This window comes from Squalius cephalus (genome assembly GCF_949319135.1).
Source record: "Squalius cephalus genome assembly, chromosome: 21".
NCBI classification, from domain to species: domain Eukaryota; kingdom Metazoa; phylum Chordata; class Actinopteri; order Cypriniformes; family Leuciscidae; genus Squalius; species Squalius cephalus.
In genome coordinates, this window is record NC_137142.1 from 21911024 (window position 1) to 21936305 (window position 25282).

Genomic DNA, 25282 nt, shown 5'->3' on the forward strand with positions numbered 1-25282 from the left:
TTTGTTTTTCTTGTCAGTGACAACTGGCAAAACAAATGACAATGGGCAAATTGTGTCGTTGTGATTTGATATTTTACTGTCTGTGAGAAAGTTTAACGGAGATCAAAATGCCCACATTCTTGTAGTAGGTAGATGTGTGTTGAAGGGAGCAGAACAACAGTGTCCCATGAAAAAAAAAAAAAAAAAAAAAAAATATATATATATATATATATATATATATATATATATATATATATATATATATATATGTATGTATATAATGTATGTATGTATGTATGTATAATATATATATATACTACTGTATATAATATATAATATATATATATACTACTGTATAATATATATATATATATATATATATATATACTACAAAACTACTGTCAATTTTTTAATATATATAATTGACAGTAGTTTTGTGTGAAACTTAAAATTAAGTCTATTATTTTAGTTTTTTCCTGTAACAGCACAATAACCAGGCATCATAACATTACTTCAAATTTGACCAATTTTGCATTTATTTATTTATTTGATTATTTATTTGTTTATGTGTTTGTTTGTTTGTTTGTTATTTGTTTATTTATTTATTTATTTATTTATTTTTCACAGCACTAGCTTTTCCAACCATTGTACTGAAACAATGATTTCCTTAAACACTTGTGCAGTTTCAGCTGGCAGAGGAGAGAGTGACAGTGTAGATGGTTTATGGGTGAGGTGACCGCGTTTCTACTGGGAGAGGTGAGGAATGGCTGTGGTTCTCGGTGCCTCCTCCTGACCTTTCACGCTGCCCTGCTCTGCATACGCAGCTAACTAATAATGACCCCTTTAATTATCAGAACCAAGTGCATGCAGCAGCAGACCAGACGATCATAAATCTCAGCCAGAGACAGTACAGGACCAAGGACATGCAGAGTTCTCACCGCTTACACCCCAGCTACACTGCAAGCGAGACAAACTAGAGTGCTCCCATTATAATAAACAATGCTGGCTGTTCACTCGCTTTCAGTGTAGACAACTTTGCTGATTATAATGACAGCATTCTAGTACATGCAGTGTTATAATTCCGCAGATATGCTCTTTTGATCCATAGTCATTGACAGCAACACAAAATAGCATCACACATCCAGCTCTCTCTTTCCCTTTGTCTTTCTCTGGTATTCTGTTATTCACATGGGGGAATCACATTGTATTCACGTGACAGCGAGGTTCATCACTACAGAGCATGACCCCGGTGTCTGGGAGAGAAGGCTCTTTGTTTGGACGACAGGCGTTTCAGTGATGCTCTATTGTCAGAGAGACAGGACTTGAAGAAAGGCCATTAATGTGCACCGGGGGCTGCCAGGTTCAGGCTTCTGATTTATACATGCAGAGAGAGGGGTAATTACTGTTTAGGTTGTCATGAGAGTAACGGTCAGTATGAAACTACACTAAACTGTGAGTGAATACTGATTTATGGTGACCAAAAATACCAGATATAAATAATTTATAATATTTATTATATCCATATATTGTTGGAAATAATAATAATAATAATCATTATTATTATTATTATTATTACATTTCTGTTGCTATTTTTGTTTGTGTGTGTGTATATATATATATATATATATATATATATATATATATATATATATATATATATATACTATAATAATACTAACAATGACAATTTTATATATATATATATATATATATATATATATATATATATATATTGTCATTGTTAGTATTATTATTGTTGCTGTAATTGAAGTAATAAGTGTCACACTGAGTGACAGTCAAATTGGTCTGTAATTTAAACATTAACACTTTAATGAATTTCATGTCAGAAGTAAATATGTCTTCATTAAGCACTTAAGAATGATCTCCAGTCCATTAGTCTCTAGAGACTAGTTCAACCTCTAAACACTCAACATGTTAAGATTAGAGATTAGACAGACAGACAGTTAGTTAGTTAGTTAGTTAGTTAGTTAGTTAGTTAGTTAGTTAGTTAGTTAGTTAGTTAGTTAGTTAGTTAGTTAGTTAGTTAGTTAGTTAGTTAGTTAGTTAGTTAGTGAACAGACCAACCAGAGTGGCATTTCTCACAAGGTCATGGTCAACACCATCTCAACCCACCTGACACTGAGAGGGCAGTCTGTTCCACCGTGACGGCCACAACTGAAACTGCATACTTGCACACAGATGATGTAAACATTTCCACACACAGTCTGGTGATATAAACTCAGCTTGTGTATTTGTAAAAGACATTTTAAAAGTTTAGGTTGTTCACTCATTACACAGAGCTAATGAAGCTCTTCCCAAGAAATTTTAATTCATCACTGATATATGTGTCTGATTTATTTGTGGTCTAAACTTGGGAGTGTTCAGTTTAAAAAGACCTCTACTTACCATCTCCACATAAAAGAGTTGGGAAAGAGAGGAAGGACAGAGTGAGGGGTGTGGCCTGTCCATAAGTGACAGGGATGAATAGCAGGACTGTGGGGTGGGATGTGCTGGCCTCCTGCTGACCCTCCTCTGGCCAGTGTGTGGATTCAATATGACTAGGTAAACACACTGCTGGCCTTGTCAAAGAGCAGGCCCAGCCACTGGTTTATGTCATGTACACATCTAACCCTTAGCAGAAACTCCATTGCCAGAGAGAAAGAAAAACATCAGGAGACTATATGTGGAGCATTATTACATTTAAAGGAACTGAGGATATTTGAGTTTGTATGTGCGTATTTACCTAATGGATTTGATTGAGAGCATATGATTTTGGCATTTTTTTTCCTTTTTGTTATATAGTACAACCGGGCCTTACATTAAGGCTGACTTAGCTGTTAAAAGTAACATTTTTCATTATAAAAGCATTGTATATAAATATTTAAGCTTTTAAAGCTGTTCAGTCATGACGTCAATTTGTAGGCCAACTTGGAGGGCTAATCCACCACTGATTCCCTCTGGATTTTGTAATGGGATTTTAGAATTGAAATGTGCAATATGTGAGTAAAATAAGGTCTATGGTGAATATTATATAACAGATTTTCCTGTTTTTTATATGTTTTATGCTCTAAAAAGTAAGTTGTTACATGAGAATAAATACAGATCGGGTCCCCTATGTGATCATGGCCCCTGGAATCGTTCTAACCATTCCAAAACTTTCCCCCGTCCCCCCTGATCCCCCCTTATCAGCGGCCCTGTTCACATTTGAGAAATGACTGTTTATAATTTATTAACCACATACTTTTTTACTCATAAATCGAGAACCACTATTCTAAACATGCATTAGAACATATAGCTAAAATGCTAATTATTGTCCAAATTTTAGGGCTACAAGCTGAACAGCAGTATTTGATTTCAATGTGTGAACCTCACTGTCCAGGTCAATAAATCAATCCAGGTGTCAACAACCAAATCACATTAAAGTAGGAGGAGCCTAATCGCACTAAGCCTTTCCCTTTATTCTTCCCTTAAAATAATACCTCTTCCCTAGCAGCTCATTATGTTTGGGCAAGAGAAGTGTTCTCTAAATTTAATCCATCCTTCTCTGTTTTTCCTCCCTCGCTCCGTCCATCTCTATTCTTGCATTTCACCTCAACTTTTTTTTTATATCCTTTCTGTCTAGACATCTCAAAGCAGAGGTAAAGGAGGAAGGCCAATTACAGAGGTTACAAGCTGCGCCGCAATTAAGGAAATGTACAGTTCAGCAGAGTTCAGGGATTAAAAAGGCCGTCAAAACTGGAGAGCCCTGTAAAAGTATGACTCATAATTTTTGCACAGTAAAGCCACCGCAAATGGCCGTGTCAGTGATAAGGCAGCTTTTATATGTTGAGTGGGCCGGAGCCCGTGTGAAATAATTTACTCATGCGGCAGAGCAGTAAACAAGATTACATTAAGGTGATTGTTTAACCCTTTCACTCGTCACACGTCCACAAATTACTGAAAGCGGCAGCTTTGAAACAGCATAAACCACTCCAGATTCTCGCGCAATGGCATACATGTGTCATTCCCATCCTGAATCGGGGAGTGTGGATGAACTCCTTGGCAGGGGAGGTGGACCTGAGGTCTGGCGTTAACCACCCTTAAAACCTTGAGACAAGCGAGGGAGGATGCAGGTTGTGATCTTAATTTCATCCACCACTCTAAACTGTTTCGCAGCCTGTAGAAAGGTTGACTCAGCGTTCCGCTCGGGCGTCCCATGACAGTGGCGAGATGGAGAGCTGCAGTAGAAGGCTTTCAGCTCCTTACAGAAAGTAGCTCTGTTAGATCCATTGACCTCTGCTGGACAAGGACTCTCTGTCTACACATCTGGCCCCCCTCTTTCCCCCACCTTGTGCTAGGAGAAAGAGAGCGAGGCGAGCGGGAGGGGAGGGGAGGGGGGGTGGTGTCCTGGGAGCGGCTGGCGGACAGGATGATGTATTTGGGAGAGTGCAGCAGATGTCCTGTTGGGCTGGAGTGCAGAAGGGCTGCAGCAGCGTGGCCTCATAAAGAGAGGAGACTGGCCCCTGACATCCCAGCCTCTCTCGGATATAGAACAGAGACACACTGCCAAAAAAAGATACACATACGGTCTGCAACTTGATTAAGTTACAGTAGAGGAGAAGAGGGATATGAGAGAGTGTTTATTTTGCCTCAGTTTGCTTCTGCTCTTGCCAGAGCCCTGTCTTCTTCTGCCTCACCGCAAGCTGATCTCTGTTCTATCTATCAGCCCTCTACAACGCCACGGTCAAAGGTCAGACACCTTCATGGGTGGCAGGCTGGCTGAGGAGTGACAGTAAACCTCACTGTATCAAAACCAGATTATGTTGTCTGGTATGATTTCCAGATTTCTTTAAAAAAAAAAATTCTGGAAGTTGTTAACATCTTTCTTATGAATGTCTTTCTTCACAGGTGACCATAAAAAATAAAGTTTATTTATTTTTCCTTCCACATTTAGGGTTGTAAACCTACTTAAAGTACTAAGATTAATTAATCAAATGTTATGATGATTCATTAATCAAATTAATGGCATATACACTCACCTAAAGGATTATTAGGAACACCATACTAATACTGTGTTTGACCCCCTTTCGCCTTCAGAACTGCCTTAATTCAACGTGACATTGATTCAACAAGGTGCTGAAAGCATTCTTTAGAAATGTTGGCCCATATTGATAGGATAGCATCTTGCAGTTGATGGAGATTTGTGGGATGCACATCCATGGCACGAAGCTCCCGTTCCACCACATCCCAAAGATGCTCTATTGGGTTGAGATCTGGTGACTGTGGGGGCCATTTTAGTACAGTGAACTCATTGTCATGTTCAAGAAACCAATTTGAAATGATTCGAGCTTTGTGACATGGTGCATTATCCTGCTGGAAGTAGCCATCAGAGGATGGGTACATGGTGGTCATAAAGGGATGGACATGGTCAGAAACAATGCTCAGGTAGGCCGTGGCATTTAAACGATGCCCAATTGGCACTAAGGGGCCTAAAGTGTGCCAAGAAAACATCCCCCACACCATTACACCACCACCACCAGCCTGCACAGTGGTAACAAGGCATGATGGATCCATGTTCTCATTCTGTTTATGCCAAATTCTGACTCTACCATCTGAATGTCTCAACAGAAATCGAGACTCATCAGACCAGGCAACATTTTTCCAGTCTTCAACTGTCCAATTTTGGTGAGCTCGTGCAAATTGTAGCCTCTTTTTCCTATTTGTAGTGGAGATGAGTGGTACCCGGTGGGGTGTTCTGCTGTTGTAGCCCATCCGCCTCAAGGTTGTGCGTGTTGTGGCTTCACAAATGCTTTGCTGCATACCTCGGTTGTAACGAGTGGTTATTTCAGTCAAAGTTGCTCTTCTATCAGCTTGAATCAGTCTGCCCATTCTCCTCTGACCTCTAGCATCAACAAGGCATTTTCGCCCACAGGACTGCCACATACTGGATGTTTTTCCCTTTTCACACCATTCTTTGTAAACCCTAGAAATGGTTGTGCGTGAAAATCCAGTAACTGAGCAGATTGTGAAATTCTCAGACCGGCCCGCCTGGCACCAACAACCATGCCACGCTCAAAATTGCTTAAATCACCTTTCTTTCCCATTCTGACATTCAGTTTGGAGTTCAGGAGATTGTCTTGACCAGGACCACACCCCTAAATGCATTGAAGCAACTGCCATGTGATTGGTTGATTAGATAATTGCATTAATGAGAAATTGAACAGGTGTTCCTAATAATCCTTTAGGTGAGTGTACTTACATATGTCAATTTAAACACGTTACATTATTTTCATTACATTTCATTTTCTCCGTAGAAAGACCTTGATCTTGCAAAAGGTGCTTTATCAGTTTAAATTGAATATTTTTTATTTGATTTATTTATGGCAGAAGAGTAAATGATTGGATATACAATATTTAATAACAAATATGATTATAATTAAAAAATACACAGACACACACACACACACGTATATTTGATATATATATGCTTATTTCATTACTCCAGTCTTCAGTGTCACATGATCCTTCAGAAATCAGTGTAATGTGATGATTTGCTCAAGAAACATTTTCTATTATTGTCAATGTTAAAAACATATTTTTTTCTCCTTTTTGTCTTCAATTCTCAGATGAATAGAAAGTATAAAAGTTGTGTCTCACTTTTTTCAGCTTCTCGCAACATAAGTGGCTTGTTTTTACATGTTGTGTCAAAGTTAAAAAGTAGTTGGATAAACTGATTCAATTAATTAAGTTGTTTTGTTTTTTTATTGCAATTGTTATTAATATTAATTCAACTAAATGAGTGCATTACATTGACACACCACCCCATAATTAAAGATTTAAATCTTAAGTGTTTGTGTTTGCCTATAGAGCAAAACAGCCATCTCTCTCTCTCTCTCTCTCTCTCCTGTTTGTGAACACTCTCAGTCTGCCAAGCAGAGGCGCTGTGACACGCTCCCACAAGGCCTCTCATTAGAAACAGAGCTGTCTGGCAAGCTGGACCATAAACTTTAGAGAGGTCACCCCCCCATCCTGTTCTTCTGCACTGTAAACAAGCAGAAAGGTTAGTACTGTATCCATCTGACACTGTCTTATCTCATTAGAAACAAAGGACATGGCGCTAAGTGCTCTGACAACAGCAGTCATAAAGCAGAGCTCTCCTGAAAACTCCCCCCGAGATAGTCTTTCCCTGTGACTTTGGGTTGGGGGTGTTTACTGCATTAGTTGTTTGTTTGTGTGTGGGTGTGGGTTTGTGCGCACAAGTACGTGTGTGTGGACTCATGTTTGTGTATCTGGGCACTGGTTTGGTTACAGTTTGTTTAGCTAACTACCTTATGCAATACAGTCCCATAATGCATTATTTTGACTGACAATGACATCATACCTGCTTAGATTTAGCATAAAAGCTCATTTTACCGATTTACACAACTGTTCAAAAGTTTGTGGTTAGTAAGGGTTTTTTTTTATATATTTTTTATTATTATTAATACTTTTATTTAGCAAGGATGCAATAAAAGGATGCATTTAAATTGGCCAAAACACGTCACGCGTTACAAAAGTATTATTTAAAATAAATGCTGTTCTTTTGAACTTTATGTTCATCAAAGGATTCATCAAAAATTCAACAAAAATAAAAAATGTTCAACAAACACTGTTTTCAACATTGATATTAACTATATTGATATTTTTCAATCACTTGGAAAAAAATTACACTTTATAAATATATTAAAATAGAAAACAGTTATTTTAAATTGTAATAATATTTCACAATATTACTGTTTTTACAGTATTCATGATCAAATAAATGCAGCCTGGGTGAGTATAAGAGACTTTTTACCATAAGTTTTGAATGGTACTGTATTTTCTTAAAGCATGTCTATGCTGTTTTAACAGTTGATTAATTGATGTTGTTGGATATTGTTAACCATTGTTTTACCATTGTTAGTCATTGCTTTATCAAGCTCGCATTCGGTTTGTCTCCATTCTGGTATGTTTTAATGTGTGTCATTTTTGTACCGTTTTGATCCCTCTTTTTGTAATCATGATCTAACAACATGCTGTATGGCCCAATTTGTTTAAATGCAATGGAGCACAAATTTTGAATGTATAAAAGTGCATTTCTATGCAAATGTTCCACTGTCTCTAATACAGTCACTGATGTTGTTAACCCCTTTTCCATAGACTTTTTTCCCCTACTGGCGTGTACTGATTCACCTAACTGGGCAGAGACATATGCACGTAGTGTATACGTGTCACTTCTTTTGTAAAAACTGCTCCTTTAAAGAATGTGGCTTTGCTAAGTTTTTTTTTTTTTTTCTGGTATAGATTCATTAGTTTTTGGCCTCTTGCTGCCTGTCTTCTGGTTTGCTGACTGCTAGTGGAAAAAGCCATTTAGCCCACTGAATGTCAAGGTTAGTGCGCGTTGTCCTTGTCATCAGTCTCGGCGGCAGAAGGTCAGGGATAAGCTTTCCTCAAATGGGCAGCGTCAAACAAAAGGGAGGCTGACTTAACTGGCCCAGAGAAAGAAGACCTTCTCTTTCAGTCGATAAACAATCCACTGGGCAAAAGCTCTCAGCAGCGTTAACCCCTGCACCGCTGGCTTTACAGTGACAGTCCATGTGTGTGTTTGTGTGTGTTGGTATGAAGGCCATGGTAGTTGAAAAGCTCGCCAAGAAGGGTAATGTTTCTCCACGGTGCACTAGAGAGCAGAGTTGATCAATGCACAGTTAATATATTCATCCGCCAAATTAAATAATCATCTTTGTCAGGAGGGGTTCAAATAAATATGTAATCATTTCTTAATTGGAGGGCTGTAAAAATCAAATTCTGTTACAGAAAACAGCAGGGCAGAAAGTCATGAATATATTTCTGTCTATCAGTTCGATCAGGTAGAGAGACACGTGTCTACCACACCTCTATCTAAACAGACATGGAAATGTCATCTCCCGTGTGGTCCTGGCTAGCTCAGATCTTGCTCAGCCAAAGGTGGCTCTGCCGGGAGACATAACATATCATCTTAACTGTCTCACAACAGCCAAAATGGCCAAAACCCATAAAAGGAGCTTTGGGCTGTCAAACAGGGTACATCACATGCTCTGCTGGGCCCTCAAAACATCCAGTCAAAGCTTTCTTCTTGTTAGCATATTACAACATATGTTATGTGCTGCTACAGTGTAGCTCAATTGGCAATGCAAAGGTCATTGTTTTGATTCCTAGGAAGCACATGAAATGATAAAACATATACCTTAAATGCACTGCAAGGCTTTTTTTTCTTCAATTGTGAACCGTACTAAAGGTGAGATGAACCATACCCCAGAACACCTTTTCATGTGGACTCGAGTGCAGTTTGCTGATGTGGAACCGAACTTGATCCACACCAAAAGCCTTTAAGATGCTTTGAATAAAATCCACATGCATAAAAATGTAAAACATTTACATAAACACATGTACAATGCCTAGTGGTCGTTGACCTTTCTGACACTCACATTGAACGGTGTTGTTTAATGTAATTTAAGAAGTTTCCTGACACATCAAACACTGAAAAGACTTCTGCTGCTGCTTTTATTGTTGAGACTAATTAAAGTGTGAACCCGCCCATAGACATACAAGTTTCCTTACATAAAATGAGTTTGTTCGTTCATTCGTTCATTCGTTCATTTTACCTTAACAAGGAGAGAGAAGGAGCAGATGGTAATGCAGTATACATTTTACTTTTGGTGGACCAAAGACCAAATGGACAGGTAAAAGAAACAAATAAGCAGAATGAAAATTATGTTGAACTCATCAAAATTTAAATATTACATCCGCAGTAGGCACAGTTCCCCATTAAAAATAAAATAAAAAGGTAATTTCACAACTCATAGAGTGTAGAGGTGCTTTTCTTGTCTTTTTTTTTTTCTTTCTTTCTTTTTTGAGTTTGAATTTGACAGACCTTGATCCTTTTCTACTTTCTTTTCATGGCAAAAAACCCCCAAAAAACAGCAGGAACATTTCATAGTGTGTGTGTGTGAACTACTCCTTTAAATGTTGCACAATTTAGGAACAGCAGTAACATAACGATGAGCAGTTTAATAATGCATCATCAGATTTCTTCGTGTTGTAGTCTCAGCGGTGTGGCTTGTCATTGTGCCCTTGGGAGGTCTTTGAACACACAGGCCGTGATAATCTCTGCTATCTCCGTGGCTTATTCTCCAGATCTCTCTAATGGCGCAACAGTGTCCACAGTGGCTGTAGTCATCTTAAACGGATGAAGGCAATTCCAGCGGCGGTCACGTAGTAGTGTATTCCCAGTGTCACCTTGTCATTTGGATCCTGTTTGTGCAGTACTTCGGGTAAAACCGAGGGACGTGTGTGCGGTTCTCCGTGAAAGATATCCTTTGCCCCCCTCCTCCGTCTCCGTCGCAAAGGTCTAAGCAAACACAACTTCGCCCTCCTTCATTAACCTTCCCCCGATCTCTCTCCATCCATAGAATTTCTCTCTCTCACACATACACTTTCTTTCATTCTTCCTTCTCTTTAGCCTCTTACAAGGTTAATGTTTGCACAGATGAACTTAATTAAGGTTTTTTCTTTTTTTCAAATGACTTTGGCAGTTTGTGTGTTTTAGATTTTTAAGAGCAAGACAGGATTATTATGCTTGAGGATCAAGCCTAATGTAAAGCAGTGGAGCTGAACTCAGAGCAATGACATTAGTAAGAGTGTCTTCTCATTAGAATAGATCATTATCAGGGATAACAGTTTGATATACCATATTACAACACTGATGTTTCTTTTGCCCTATATCAGTGGTAGGATTTTTTTTTCTTTCATGTTTTTGTCTCTTAAGGCGGCATTTATTTGATAAAAATGCAGTGAAATTGGTCATATTAAATATATAGTTGTTAATTTAAAACAACTGTTTTCTATTCAATATATTTTAAAAAGTAATGTATCCCTGTAATGGCAAAGCTGAATTTTCAGCAGCCATTACTCTAGTCTTCAGTGTGACATGATCCTTTGGAAATTAACTATTTTATGCAAATTGTAAAGAATTTATTTGGGATAGCCTATTTAGACAATCTCAATTAATTCACTCATTGTGATTCAAGTTGATTGCGCTGTATTATTGTCTAAATAATGCTGTGCTGGATTGCTGGTGTGTCACTCTTTGACCACTGCTGTAATGATACAAAATGCGGAAAAGGTGTCTTTAGTGGTATGCGCACGTCCCATGAGCGGCACAAGGCACCGTCCACTTTATGGTGGATGGCAAACACCCATGCAGACAACCGAGGCAAAGATGACAGGAAAAGATCGAAGCGGATATTATGAAGATCGCCAAATTACACCCAAGCGAAATCACATACACATACAGCGGAAAATACGCTAGGTTGAAAAAGATGATTGTGATTCATTCAAGTGAATGCTAAATTTGTCAGTATTTATGGCACATTGATTTTGTATCAATGATGAAGTGAAGTTAATTCCTTCACATACAACATTTTTTGTTCTGTAGCCTGATTTGTACCAGTACTCAGGAATAAATTATGTTAATGTAAATGATGGCATCAGTTATTTATGAATTTGATTTCAAGTCATTTGATGTTTACGATATGTTAAAAAAAAAATCAGTTTAAACACTGAGCGATTTAGATGTCCATTAACTCTGTGTAGCCATTCAAAAAGAATGATTCGCATTATCTCCATGTTTCATAATTTCCTCACAGGGTCTATGACCACACATGACCTCTCTGTGATGCCCGGCTGTTTCTGTGTTGGAGAAATGAACAGATAAATAACCCTGACCTTAATGATGACAAGGTTAGGCTGGGGTTGAATCATGTGAAAGGCTTCAGCACCAGTCACAAGGCAGATCAGAAAGCCACAGCCTCGCCCCGGGGCGACCTCTGCATCTCTGAGCCTCTTTTCAAAATGAGAACATCTCAGTGCTATTTTCTCTTTTCCTGTCATGCCTTTCAGTTGACCTTTGACCTACTTGATAGAGCGCTTTAGGGTGACAGGAAAAGCACTTGTGTAACCGGCCTTCAAACATCATATTCCCGTTTATTGCTGTTCCCCGATTGTTTATTTAAAGCCAGCTCTGAATAAGATCACCCTGCTATATTATGTGGATTTTTTAAGCATCTGCAATCCACCCGTGAAAAAAAATTCATGCTGGAGTTATGGGATGTGTGTTATGATCATTTCATGCTAAGGTCCCTTGTTGTAAAGAAACTGCGTATGGTGAGTGCCTGAGCCACTGACCGTCTCTAATGGTTTGTTTGTGTTTATTGTTGTGGAAGTGAGAGGAGCCACTGGGTGATACATGCAAGAGGAGGTTAAATGTTCAGCCACTGGAACTGTGCATTAATTAGTGCACCCAGGTGCCACATCACACTGTGACTCACTCTTCCTCTCCCGCACCAACACGTGACTGACCAGAGACTGTATCAGCTCACCTTACTGCCCTTCTCATTGCCTCTTCTCTATCCTACTTTTATTCACCATTAGTTCACTGTACTTTTAACCAGCAGTTCTGTTTTGGTTGTCATTTATCTAATTAATGTGAAAGCTGTTTGCCTTTCTCTTCCACCAGACGTTTTGTGTGTTCACACCAAGGAGGTTTATTTTACCTGGAGAAAGCTATTATTACCATTCATCTCACTGGCAGTTGGTTGACTGGGTGGAAGTTTGCGATTTTAAATCTCGACATAAAGTTGAGATGAACATTAAAAGGAAATTTAAAAGTGGAAAAGCATTAACAAAGTACCACAACAGACTATGTATAACCCCAAAAGATCAATTATTTCTGCAGCAATATTGCAGACGTGTGAAATTTCACTGAAGTAATATACGTATGTTTTGTAACTTAATCCAAAATGTTCATTAACTGGAACATTGAGTGATAATGTGACAGACAATAAGTATTAACTGCTTTAGAAATATTCCAGTAAACACTGCTAATAGGGATTAGAAGTGAAAAAGGGAAACAATTACATTTCAAAGCATCTGTGTAAAAAAAAAAAAAAAAAAAAAACCTGGGAAGAGACGTGAGGATTTAGTGAGAAAAACTAGATATTCTTAGTGCATTCCTTTGAATAATTCATGAGATATATCATAAAATGAATCGGGAGAACAGACCACAAATGTAGTCTGTATTTGTTGTCTTTTTCATGCTGTTACAGCAGAATACAAAGAGAGAGAGAAAAAAAAAAGAAAGAACAAGCGGAAAAGAATGCAGCGACTGAAAACAGCTCTTGCCATAGATATTCTTGTTATAACATGTCACATTAAAATACCAAGCGTTACGTTATTCTCCTGAATCTAAAACACAGTATGCGCGTCAGGAAAAAGGTGGATAGTTATATGGAACAAGCATTTGGACAAATGAGATTTCACAGTGGGCGGGGCTATCCAGGGTGACATGTTGGACGATTTTGCCAGCAATACATTACTGTTTAAAAGTCTGGGATCAGTAAGTTTTGCTTTGTTTTGTTTTAAAGAAACTACACTTTTATTCAGCAACTAAATTGAGCAAAAGTGACATTAAAGACATTTATAATGTTACAAAAGTTTTCTAATCCAAATAAATGCTGTTCTTTTGAACTTTCAATTCATAAAAAAAAGCTGAAAAAATGCAATCTACAAAAATATTAAGCAACATAGCACTGATAATAATAAAAAATGTTTCTTGAACACCAGCAGCAGATTCGAAATTGACATCACACAAATAAATTACATTTTAAAATATATATGATTTGTAATAATATTTCACTGTTTTTACTGTCTTCACATTAGATTAAAAAAATGCAGTCTTTGCAGAACATAAGATACTTCTTTCAAAAACATTATAAAATCTTTCCAACCCCACACTTTTAGTGTACAGTATGCTATAAAATATATTATTTCAGAATATAGAGCAATTATTAATAACTGCAGTATAATATAAAATTATTTAATATATAGAAGATGTTAATTGAGAAATATTCTTTTTAAAACCCTGTAGCAGTTACGGCATCTATGTGCGACCTGCCACTTGTCAGGGTCATGGCTGTTCAGAATAAAACTCTCATTTAGAGCTTTTTGCTTTGTGTCAGGTCTGGTTAGGACATTGTGTTGGCTAGAGGTGGGAGAGATGTATTCAGAGAGGAAATGATGTCTCTTTAAAGCATCTACAGGGGAAGAAAAGACAGCAGTAAGGAACAAAAGGTGGGAGGAAAGATTTTAGGAATCTGTCTGTTTTTGTCTGCAAAGGATGTGATTGAAGAGAGCAGAATCCTCTCGTATCAAAGAGGTGCAGAGACAATTCAGTGTTTCTAACACTCCACATATTCAAACACCCTTAACGGCATCCTCTCTGCTCCTTCTTCCCAACCGCACATGCTCACTTTCCACTACGTTATAAATTCCAGCAGAAAAGGCCACTTATTCTGTCGTAAATCTCCTCTTGCCACTTTCAAATTACAATGATGTATTTGCAAAACGACCATGCCAAGTGTAGAAAAAAGGCAGGAGCGGGAAAGAAAAAAACTCCCCATCTTTTTTATGAGTCAACATGGCGCATACAGTGGGTGGTTTGTATCTACACTGCATACAATTCTTTCTTTTTTTTCCTTTTTCTTTTTTCACACAGGGGGACGGTGTGCACCCACAACAATGGCACTGACAGTTTCCGCACCCTGATCTCATCTGTTCCGGCCTGTGCACTCCACAGAAACTACTTAACTTTCATTAAACCGCGTTTGATATCACCTCAGAGAAGAGACGCAAGCTGCACAAATGCTCATCTGCTCCCCTTAATTCGATTCGATACCTTTTTTTCTTTCTCCCAGACGGCGCCTTTCTCGTAGTCCTTGTCTTGTATTGTCCTTCTCATAGACCTTATTCACAGCAGCGCCATGACAGGTATGAAAGTGAGGCTGTGAGTGATAGACTTGCCACATTTTCAATGGCCTCCAATGTAAAAAGCTGTATAAAGCTTCTAGATCACTTGTTATAATTTTACACAGCTCATATTGTCGGGAGTTTTTTTGCCTACTGAAATTCCTTGGAAAGATATTTTTGCTGTGTTTCGTCATCAGAACAATCCAAAAACACATTAAATAACTGAAGAAATGTATGTCTATCGCTCACAACCCCGTTAAAAATCAAAGTTGGCGCTGCTGTGAATAAGGTCTATACCTTCGTTTTACACTCTTTCGCTCAGCTGCTCATCTAAACCCCCTCTTCCCTCTGTCAGGCCTGTTCTGACTGACTAAATGGCAGACCTTTGAAGCTGTGGTTAGATTTCTTCATGGCTTTGTACTTGTTTCATAGTGTTGAAACAGTGATTCATGTACAGCTCACACAGCCTCCATTAATTTCATGTAATGTAGCTTTTATCTCGCTCGCTGGGACAACCATCTCCAGCACTGTCTCACGGGTCAGCATATTGCTCACAGACTATTGCTTTCTCTCTCTGTTACTCTCTTCCTTCTCGTTTTCATTCTTTACTTCTCTCTCTCTTACTCAAGGCTGGCCTGTGGGTTTGTGGGACCTAAGGCCAGACCAATGAAAAAATGACCATAACATCATATTAGAACCTGAAAAAAAAATTGTTTTGATCAAAAATACAGGGAAAAAAACACAAACATTTAGAAATATTGGTGAAAATACCTTATTTTCAATAAAGAAAAATACAAGAATATTTGTAATTAATATATAATATATATAGTTTATTATTTTGGTAAAAACCTACTTTTCAGCAGCCTTCAGTGCAGGGCTTAAATAAAAAAAATAAAAAAAAGCAGAATCATATATATATATATATATATATATAGTTATCGTTCTTGGTTTGAACAGGCCTTTAGTCTAGCAATACAACCTGTGCGTAACACTTCGTATTTTTTAACGCAAGCTTTTTGCCAAATATAGTGACAGTAATGACAGTACTGTCCACATAGTGCCCACATAGTTACAATAACCTTTGTAACCTGTAAGTTGATAAAAACTTAACAGTGTCTATTTACACTAATTGGTCTTGTTGGCCAAGGCTATTTACACTAACTCCTCCCACCAATGCCTGATTGGGCAACACAAGATTAAAAAACACACGCTCTATTCAATGTTTGCAGTGGCGCAGGCTGTAAGGAGTACGGTGCGTGAAAGTAGCTTTTGATGTGATCGACCTGAGTTCAAGTCCGCCTTTTGCCAAACTTGCTCTTCTCCCTTTTCCCTTTTCAGATCGGAAAGGCATTTATTTTCAATAAAAATAAAGAAAGCAGTTGATCAATTTAATGCATCCTTGCTGAATAAAATAATTTTTTTCAGTTTGTTAAAAAAAACTTACTTATCCGTACTTACTGTAGGCTATATATTTCACTTATACTTACTGTATATATTTCACTTGTATGAAAGACTGGCACTGTTCTGCTTTTCTATCTTTCTGTCTTTCTCAGTTACTTCTGTTTCCCTTCATAGGCGCATTTCTATTATAGAGTTCAACTTCAAACCTCAACTGTAAATGATGGGGAGAGTGGTGGAGGTGTTGGATGTAGCCTCAGGGTGATTCTTTCTTATTTCTTTATTTCCGTCCTTTGCACGGTTCTCCGGAGCAGGGCGACACAGATCCACTGATTGGTGGAGTTTGGATCAGAGCACAGGAAGAAGTCAAGCTAAGCAGTCACGAGCAGAGAACATCCAGCTCCTCTATCATCCGCCAAACACTTGACCCACAGTAACTCCGCTTTGACAGAGCATCACAGCTTTTCTATGTAAGACAGAGCCTAGTTTCAGGAAAATGTGATTATGAAAGACATCCATTCGTAGATGTCCTCTCTCTCTTTTCCAGCTTTGTTCAAGAAGGCTGACAGAAGCCCGCTCCTGGTTACGTTTTGCGAACTGTCACTTTCCCGTAAGATAACACCCCTGCACAGAGGCTTGGAAATGCCAAGGTTCAAGTTTACAATTTAAAAGTTTAAATGCAGAACCACGGGTCACCGTGGGCCACAGTAAAGGTCAATGACATGACGACAGCTGTGGATATTGTTCATTCAGCCCCTCGAGTTACACATTCTATCTTTATCTCTCTATTTTCTCTCTGTAATTTTTTAGAAGTCTATTTATGCTGGTCAAAAAACATAATAATTTCATTCCACATCAAAACCCTAACCAGGTCTTTGCAATTTCTCAAATGAATAATATGTTATTTGCAGAGAAAGCTATGCATGAGGGTGTTTCTAATTCTCTGTGTTTTTACGAGAAGCTGGGCCATAATTATGGAATAGGCAATTCGGCGTGATAATCCCACTGTGCGATCTTCTGAGTGAGCATAGCAGGAGATACAAAGACACCTGTGTCCCAGCAGGGACTGGACCTCCTTTTCTCTCCCGTCCTCTCTTCCGAAATGACATGAAAACATCTGAATAAACCTGTTTGATACACATATATGATTAACTATCAGCGCCTCCACTCTTCTGAGCCAAAGAGGCCTTAAAAAGCGAAGCATATTGGCTGCGCTCAGTGCCAAGGCGCATCCCTCTCCCCCTTCTCCCCCTTCCGGGCCTCTGACGCGGGCTCACTGGTAGTGCTCTTTCCCTGCAGGGGGCCCCGGAGCCGGGCTTGTCCTGACACCGCAAACATATGTAAGGACACCTGAGCTACGGCCTCCAGCCTCCCGCCACCAAGGGTTAATTTTCCACCCAGCAGTGCGGCAGCCAGACTTGGCCAAGTTTCCTGTCGCCCACAGTGCACCACAAGCTGTGTTTGGGAGCCAGCAAACAACATTAATCCTGCCCCTATGACGGATCGCATATGCAAAATGTCCGCCACCCTACGCGTTCACACAGCTAGGCAGGTACGGGGACAGGAAGAAAAGACGACGTACTTGGACAGAGAGGAAGAGAGATTACGGGATCGGAGGAGGAGGAGGGAGACTTGTGACTGTACTTCATCACGTCACTGGAAGTTTCAATCTTCCTTTTGTCTTTAACATTTCAGGTGCCGATGTGTGCGATGCCAGGAAAGGTCAGGAGATGATTTACTGAACATTTATGGAGGCTTTATCTTCACTCCTTGTCACCAATTCGGGCGATGCTTCATAGAGGGTCGCCAAACAGACGTGGAAAAAGAAAGAGCATGACAACGCCACAACCGCAATGACACAGTAAGAAAACAAGAATGCACTCTTTCATTAGCAAAGCACCGCTGAGAATAAACACACTCATTTTTTTTCTCCTCATCCCATTCCCTCTATCTCTAAAAGGGGGAGTAGAGTTCTGGTATAGGCGTTTCTCAACAGGGTTTCCTCTTTTGTGTGTCCATTATGGAACCTCAGCATGAGAGCCATGTCCATGCGTCCGTGACTGTTCTACAGAATTGAACAATGTCATCTAAAGTGCAACAAAGTGACACTTTTCTTAACTTTCTTCTTCTGTCGTGTCTTGTATGGTGAGCAGCAGTGGTGTGTGATGGAAATAAGGGAAATTTCCCTCTATAAGATTTAGAGAATTTTTGGGTATGTTCACACGACAATGATGTCAACGGAGAAGTTTTTCCTTTGCTTTTTTTCGCACACAGATGACAACGTTGTCTAAACAATCCTCATTCACAAGAATCCACAAAAAGGACTAAAAATATAATGCATGCCAGGCCAGTAGTTGGCGATGTCATTTTGTAAAGAAACATTACGCGCCTAAAGACTGAACACGTAATATGCATGCGCGTGGAGTCGCCGTTCTCACAAATTCCCGTTTTTGTTGTTTACATGGAGACAATAACAGTAATGGTTTCAAAAACTTGCACTTTGAACCCCGATTTCAAAAGCTTGTGTTTTCAGGCTGCTAAAATGCTGTTATCGTGTAAATGAATGGCCAAAACGCATAAAAAGTTATTCGTTTTTTATTTGAAAACCGTGAAAAGTCATTTAAATAAGTTTATTCAACACTTCTATAATGATTAATTCAATGATCTATCTCTCTATAGTTTTACATGCATACAATATGTTTATTGTTTTATATATAATTTATATATTTAGTAGTCAATAGTCAAGAAAAATTAGAAGTAATGCAGTAAAACGCTTTATCCGTGTAGCAATTTATTTGTTAATAAAAAGTTGCATCTTTAATTTCACATTCACAAAACTTCACAAATGTCAAGTTTTGACATTTCAAGTTTATTTTGATTCAGACATGACTAAAATTGTTTAATTGTTAGAGTGATGTTCACTTTGTAATTAGTCTGTCCATTTCCACCAGTCTGACCCATTCAGTTCGATTTTAGCAACAACATTATCATATTGACAGAGTAATTGGCCAGTCATAGTGCAATTGAGGCACTACCTCCAGTGATTGGGACTTTTGTTTGTATATCGCCATTCCCCCTCGTGGTTTTTTTTTTTTACGCCTTCTCATTGAGAACACAATGAGATCAAAAGAAGTAAAAGAGATGCAACCACTGGTGTTATTGATGAACAGTGTCACGTCAGAAAATTCTTCAATATCCCATGATGATTTGATTTGATATTTCAATGTATTTATTTATTTTTTTCTCCTTTGCATCCTCAGAGAAAACTATAGTACTTTAGGAGTGAAGGACGCTGGACCGACAGATTTCTCTCCTCAGGACTTTGTGCCTTTTTCTCAGTGTCTCAATTGTCCAACTCAGCATGATTCATCATCTCGCCTTAGCCGAACACCGCCCAGACCCAGCACGCCTTCTCCACGTTCTTCTTCCCTGTCTTTCTTTTAACTCACTCCAGAAAACACAGTCAGAACACTTTGCTTTTAATTTGGCCCACATTATTCTTGTTAGATGATGTCCTTGTGCTGTTCAAAACTTCCTCGTTACAGCTGTGATGCAAACCTTGACTGAGTTAAAGTTGTTTTCATCTATAGTGTAAATAATTTTCTGTTTGCTAAGTCTTATTCATCAGGTATAGCTCTTAATTCAAGGGCTTATTTAAAACTTGATTCTTGTCTTCCTGTTGTATTGACATCACAAGGTCTTGCTAAAGACAGCCTGTCATTGTGGTGGAATTAATTTTTTTTGTTTGTTTTAAATACAGTTTAAAGATTACATATTTTAACTTAAGGGGAATCAGAGAACCTTGTAAGATCGGGTAGAATAATTCTGTTTAAGTACTGTGCCTCTTTCGCGCAATCAATATAAGCCAGAGGCATGTAAAATATTATTACATGTACTTTGCATTTATTTGATTGTTTGTTATTATGCACACTATGTAGGTTGCTAGGTCTAAGGCCATCAGAATTACAAAGTGAGTTTCCTTTTGTTTGTGTGATGTTTCGCAGCATGGTCAAAAGGCAAAGTTCATAACATTCAGACTCATGGTCCCAAAAGCTCTCCAGAATTTCCACAGGCCCATCCCAGAAGAGCCTGAAAAAGTATAACTACTGAAAACAGCATTATTTCAGAAACAACCAAGGGTGACAAGAGGTTTTCATTGCAGATTAAAAATCAATGATCTTTTCAGCTTGTGCCGGCTAGGGTTAGCGCTGCAGAGAAAGAAACGGCTTTCACAACAACCATTTGATTAACCTGGATGATTTTATGTGCTGATAGCGTCCACGGTGAGCAAATCATTATTAGATCTCATTTTCTGCACGGAGAAAACCAGTGAAGCTTAGCTCCACGCCGTGCCCTGTGCATTGAATTTCTGTCTTTGACTTAAATAGGAATAAAGATGAGAGGAGAAACGGTGTGAAAACTCAGCGTAGATGTGGCGAGCCGGAGAGTACAGGCTCTCTATATGTGTGGTGCCATAGGAGGGCAGTGCCCGCTGCGCCCTCTGTATCCGTGTTTGTGTGTACGCCGTAGAGACAAAGGCATAAGCCTCCTGCAGCAGAGGTGCTGTGAGTAATGGGTCCAGAATACGCAATACCAACACACTCATCACTCCTCATCCTCCGTAGCCAAGGTCACGGAAAACCTCTACAGTACCTCTACGTCTCACTCCTTCTCCGTCTTGCGCTCTCGCTCCCTCTGTCAGGGTGGCCACGTCGCCCTCTCACCCCGCCAAGAGCGGGCGGGCGGGCGAGCGAGTGAATGTGTCTCAGGGTTGCTGCTGCGAGCGCTTGATCTGAGAAGCAGAATGGATGGGAGTGTATTGTCAGACTGTCATTCAGCTGGTCTGCAGCAGCAGTGAGCCTTCACAAAATATTAAACTGCTTTCACCACATAAAAGCCGTCCTCTTATACTGCTGACATATGGTTTGAAAAGCCGCCTCTGGTTTGTTTTGGAGAGGTGGAAATTGAACACAACGGCTATTTGAAGTGGGTCGAGGCGCTCTTTCTGAAGCTGAATATACCAGTGACAGTATAGAGAGAAGAAAGCCTGGCTATTACAACCTGTGAGTTTTTGAAATGTAACAATATAGGCGCGAGGGGAAGGGGATCGAGCTGAGACTTGTATGTGTGTCAAGTGGTGTAAAACCTCAAACATCGGCCTCTAGCTTTCACCAAAAGAGCAAAACTTGGGCCCCCATTCACACGTGGTATTACAATCACCTTTTGAGGTCCAATCACAAGTGGTTAGGCGAGATCTGGTAGTTATCACAGTATGTATATCTCTCACTATGTGTTTTACTTCATGTTGATAAAGCCCATATATATATATATATATATATATATATAAAGACACAAAATAGATCATTTCAATTAAATTATACTATAACATATGTGACCCTGGATCACAAAACCAGTCATAAGTCACACGGGTATATTTGTGGCAATTAGCCAACAATACATTGTATGGGTCAAAATTATCGATTTTTCTTTTATGCCAAAAATCATTAGGGTATTAAGTAAAGATCATGGTCCGTGAAGATATTTTGTACATTTCCTACCGTAAATATATAAAACATTTATTTTTCTGAGTGAATGCAGCAAAAGCGCGAACATAAATGGACAACTTTAAAGGCGATTTTCTCAATGTTTCGATTTTTTTTGCACTCTCAGATTCCACATTTTCAATAGTTGAATCTCGGCCAAATATTGTCCTATCCTAACAAACCTTATATCAATGGAAAGCTTTTTTATTCAGTTTTCATATAATGTATAAATCTCAATTGCAAAAAATGTTGTAGTCCAGGGTCACATATTATTATTATTATTATTATTATTATGATCATTAAGTAAACTTTGCAATCCCTGCATGATGATGTCAGGCTTTTTGCATTTATTTATTCCATTTAAAACATTTTTCTGATGGTGAATTATTTTTAGTCAAACATGTCCATTTATTTAGAACAGTGGACGATTGACAGGTGAGTATCAGAACAGATCAGTGTTGACACTATACATACATTTTCATCTCGACTCAGTGCTATTTTAGTGTGATTTACTATTAATATTTTGAAATAGTTTTTGTTTTTATATTTTTTATTTATATTTTCATTTTAGTTTATATTTTATCCATTTTATGTGCTTTTGTGATTTAAAAATATATATTTTTAAAAATATAACTACTTAGCTTTAATTTATTTTTATTTCAGTTTTAATAATTTTAGCACTTTAAACTTATTTTATTTCAGTAAGCTGCCAAGGCATCTTTTCTCATTTATATGTTTTTCATCTAATATTTATATTTGATTTCAGCTTAATTTCAATAAAGTAAACCATATTAAATAGTTTTTGTTTTAGTTAACAATAACAACAGAGCTCCGAATGTGATTTGCAAGATCGAATCACAAAACATTTTGCACCCCGTTTACACTTATATTAAGCGCTCACCCCTTGTGATTGGATAATGTGAAGCGTCTCGGGTGTAAATGAGGCCATGGAGGTGTTCTTGCAAACTTCTGCCAGTGTCTCTCTAGTTCTCCTCACCTTCTCTGTGCTCATTTTTACACTTACATGAAATCTATCCCACACCCTCCCAAGCAGTGCTGGCTCAGAGAGAGATAACAGTGGATTTAGTCCCGGCTGGGCCAATGATTTCCACATTGAAACTGCTATTCATATCAGAGAAGCTGCCTGAACATCAGGCAAGAGAAAAGGTGTGAAATAGCGCGACCAATCTGGAGAGTTCTGGGCAGACAGACAGTGTAAGACTGTCCAGGTGTCTTATAATATGAGGATTAGAGCTTTGCCAAGGATTGAGCAGCACAGGCCTGATATGAAAAGAGAGAGAGAGACTTACCGAGGACTTCAGAGACATCAGAGGAACTGCCTGTGCTGGCAGAGTGCCACAACCAAGACCATCATTTTCAACCCCCAAATTAGAGAGGTGACCATCTGACAATAAAACAGCCTGTGGAGAGGAGGAAAAAAAGAGTCAGACTTCCATTATAAATATTAATCAAATGGAAGCCTTTCAGAGATGGCATTTCTCTGCAGGAAAAGACGTAGTACTTGCCTGTCAGGGCAGCAATGGAGGTCAGCATGGCCTTTCCCTTGAGTCAAACTTGATTTAGCCCTTTTTCCCAGTATTCAATGTAGAATATTAAAACAATATGATATTAAAATAAAATAAAAAATAGAGCAAGATGAAACAACTGAGAATGTGTACTTTTCTAATGTTGAGAAGGAAAAATGCTAATGTTACATCCTCCTCTGTTCTATTGTTCTTCTGCAGGTCTTTAACCAGTCCAACTCTTGGCAGGTACAGAACACTAAAGGACCATTTTATTTCTAAATGAGTCTGAATGGCGCACCACAAAGAGTGGAAATGCTGCTGCCCTTTCATTTTAAATGGTACGTTGGCATTTAACATTACACATGTCAGCAGAACTTCACTCCATTTATGGCTTCTTAATGTATGTGTATTTGTTCACAGCCACTTATGATATTAGCTGTTGTCATGGGCAGTGGAAAGGGACATTTAACATGTAGATAATGAAAAATAAAAATCTCTTGTGATCCTAAATGAATTTATAAACTACATTCAAAAACTCCCACCTTTGAAACAGCCTCCTTCACTTCCCCGTAGCACAAAATTCTTGACTTTCACTCACAGAAAGAAGAAATTAATTGAGAATACATGGTAACAAAATTGTAATTTTCTTGTGTGTCCGTGTAACTAATATCACCATCTCTCTCTGACTGTTTCTCTCTCTCTGTTTGGTAAGATTTTAACTATTTTGTTGGAGAAATAATGTTTATAAATAAAAATATAATTTAAAAATATCATATATAAAGGTGTATAATAATTTACATTATGTCATTTTAAAATCTACAGTAATTGTATGGCCATTCTGTACGGATCTATGTATATACTGTATATATGTACAGTGTTGGGGGTAACGCATTACAAGTAACTCTAGTTACGTAATCAGATCTTTTTATTTAAAGTAACTAGTAAAGTAACACATTATTTTTAAATTTACAGCTAAATAAATGATTACTTTCTCAAATAATTAGGCTAAAGCAAGTTACTTTGTTTTCACCTTTATTCCCCTTTATAAATCTGGAGTATAGTGCAGAGGCGTTGTGTGTGAACATGATTGTTATTGTAGTTCTAGACTAAATGTGAGCATGCATTTACTCATCACACTTGCACAAAAAAAAAGATTCAGTATTCCTCAAAATGAATAAAATCAGTGAAATGAAAAATCAGAATACTACGCAAACCTCCAATAATTACATATGTTAAATAAAATATTTGTATGCATTTAATCTCACTTTATTGATCAATGTACTTGCTGCTGAGTGCTGACATTGAATCGATGATTCAGTTAAATCATAAGCAAAAAGGACTTTAGATGTTTTGTTTCTATTGGTGAAGTAAGTGTTGAACTTTCTTCTGCGTCCTATGTGTGGCAGCACACCTGAAAGGTTTGTTTCAGCTGCGCCCTCTACTGTAATCGCTTGAATTTGCATTTCCTTCTGCCTTATTAATACAATTTTGGTGTGAAAGGGCCTTTACATTTGCCCAAAAATATAACTTTTGTGTTATATAAAAACAAGAAGTAAGGTAATGTATTACTTTTCTTTAAATGTAACTAACGCAATTAGTTACATTTTAAAAGAGTAACACAATATTGGTAATGAATTACATTTCAAAGTAACTGTGTATGTATGTATGTGCGTATATATGTACGTATGTATCTATGTATGTATTTATGTGGATGGATGGATGGATGGATGGATTTTTAATTAAAGTTACTTTTACTGTATATCTGTCTCTCTTTTGTTTCTTTTCTTTTTTCTTTTCCTTTTATACATGCCTACATCTGACAATTCTCCCCTCCTTCAAACTCTCTCTCCCATTTTCCTTTTTTTTCTCTCCTCCCATTATGAATAATGAACTTGTCCTCCTATGATCAAGTCTATTGGGGATTTCCGCTGCGTGTGTCAGGGCCTGTCTAATGGATTGCTGTATGCTAATTTGGCTAGAGGATGATGGGCAGTTCTC

The 25282-nt window shown here is 38.2% G+C and overlaps 1 protein-coding gene across 5 annotated transcripts in view; it reads left to right on the forward strand.

The window, feature by feature from the left end:
- LOC307149128 (uncharacterized protein) overlaps nt 1-25282 on the forward strand; it is a 102927-nt gene that overhangs the window by 4493 nt on the left and 73152 nt on the right. For 3 of the 5 annotated variants that reach the window (XR_013819524.1, XR_013819525.1, XM_079855216.1), the window contains exons 2-5: nt 6883-7018; nt 7743-7770; nt 17911-18076; nt 23504-23622. The gene's annotated coding sequence lies outside the window, so the exon portion shown is untranslated. Of the gene's footprint in view, nt 1-6882; nt 7019-7742; nt 7771-16493; nt 16686-17288; nt 18077-23503; nt 23623-25282 lie in introns of those variants that run through there. The other 2 variants (XM_079855218.1, XM_079855217.1) reach the window with 2 other exon arrangements.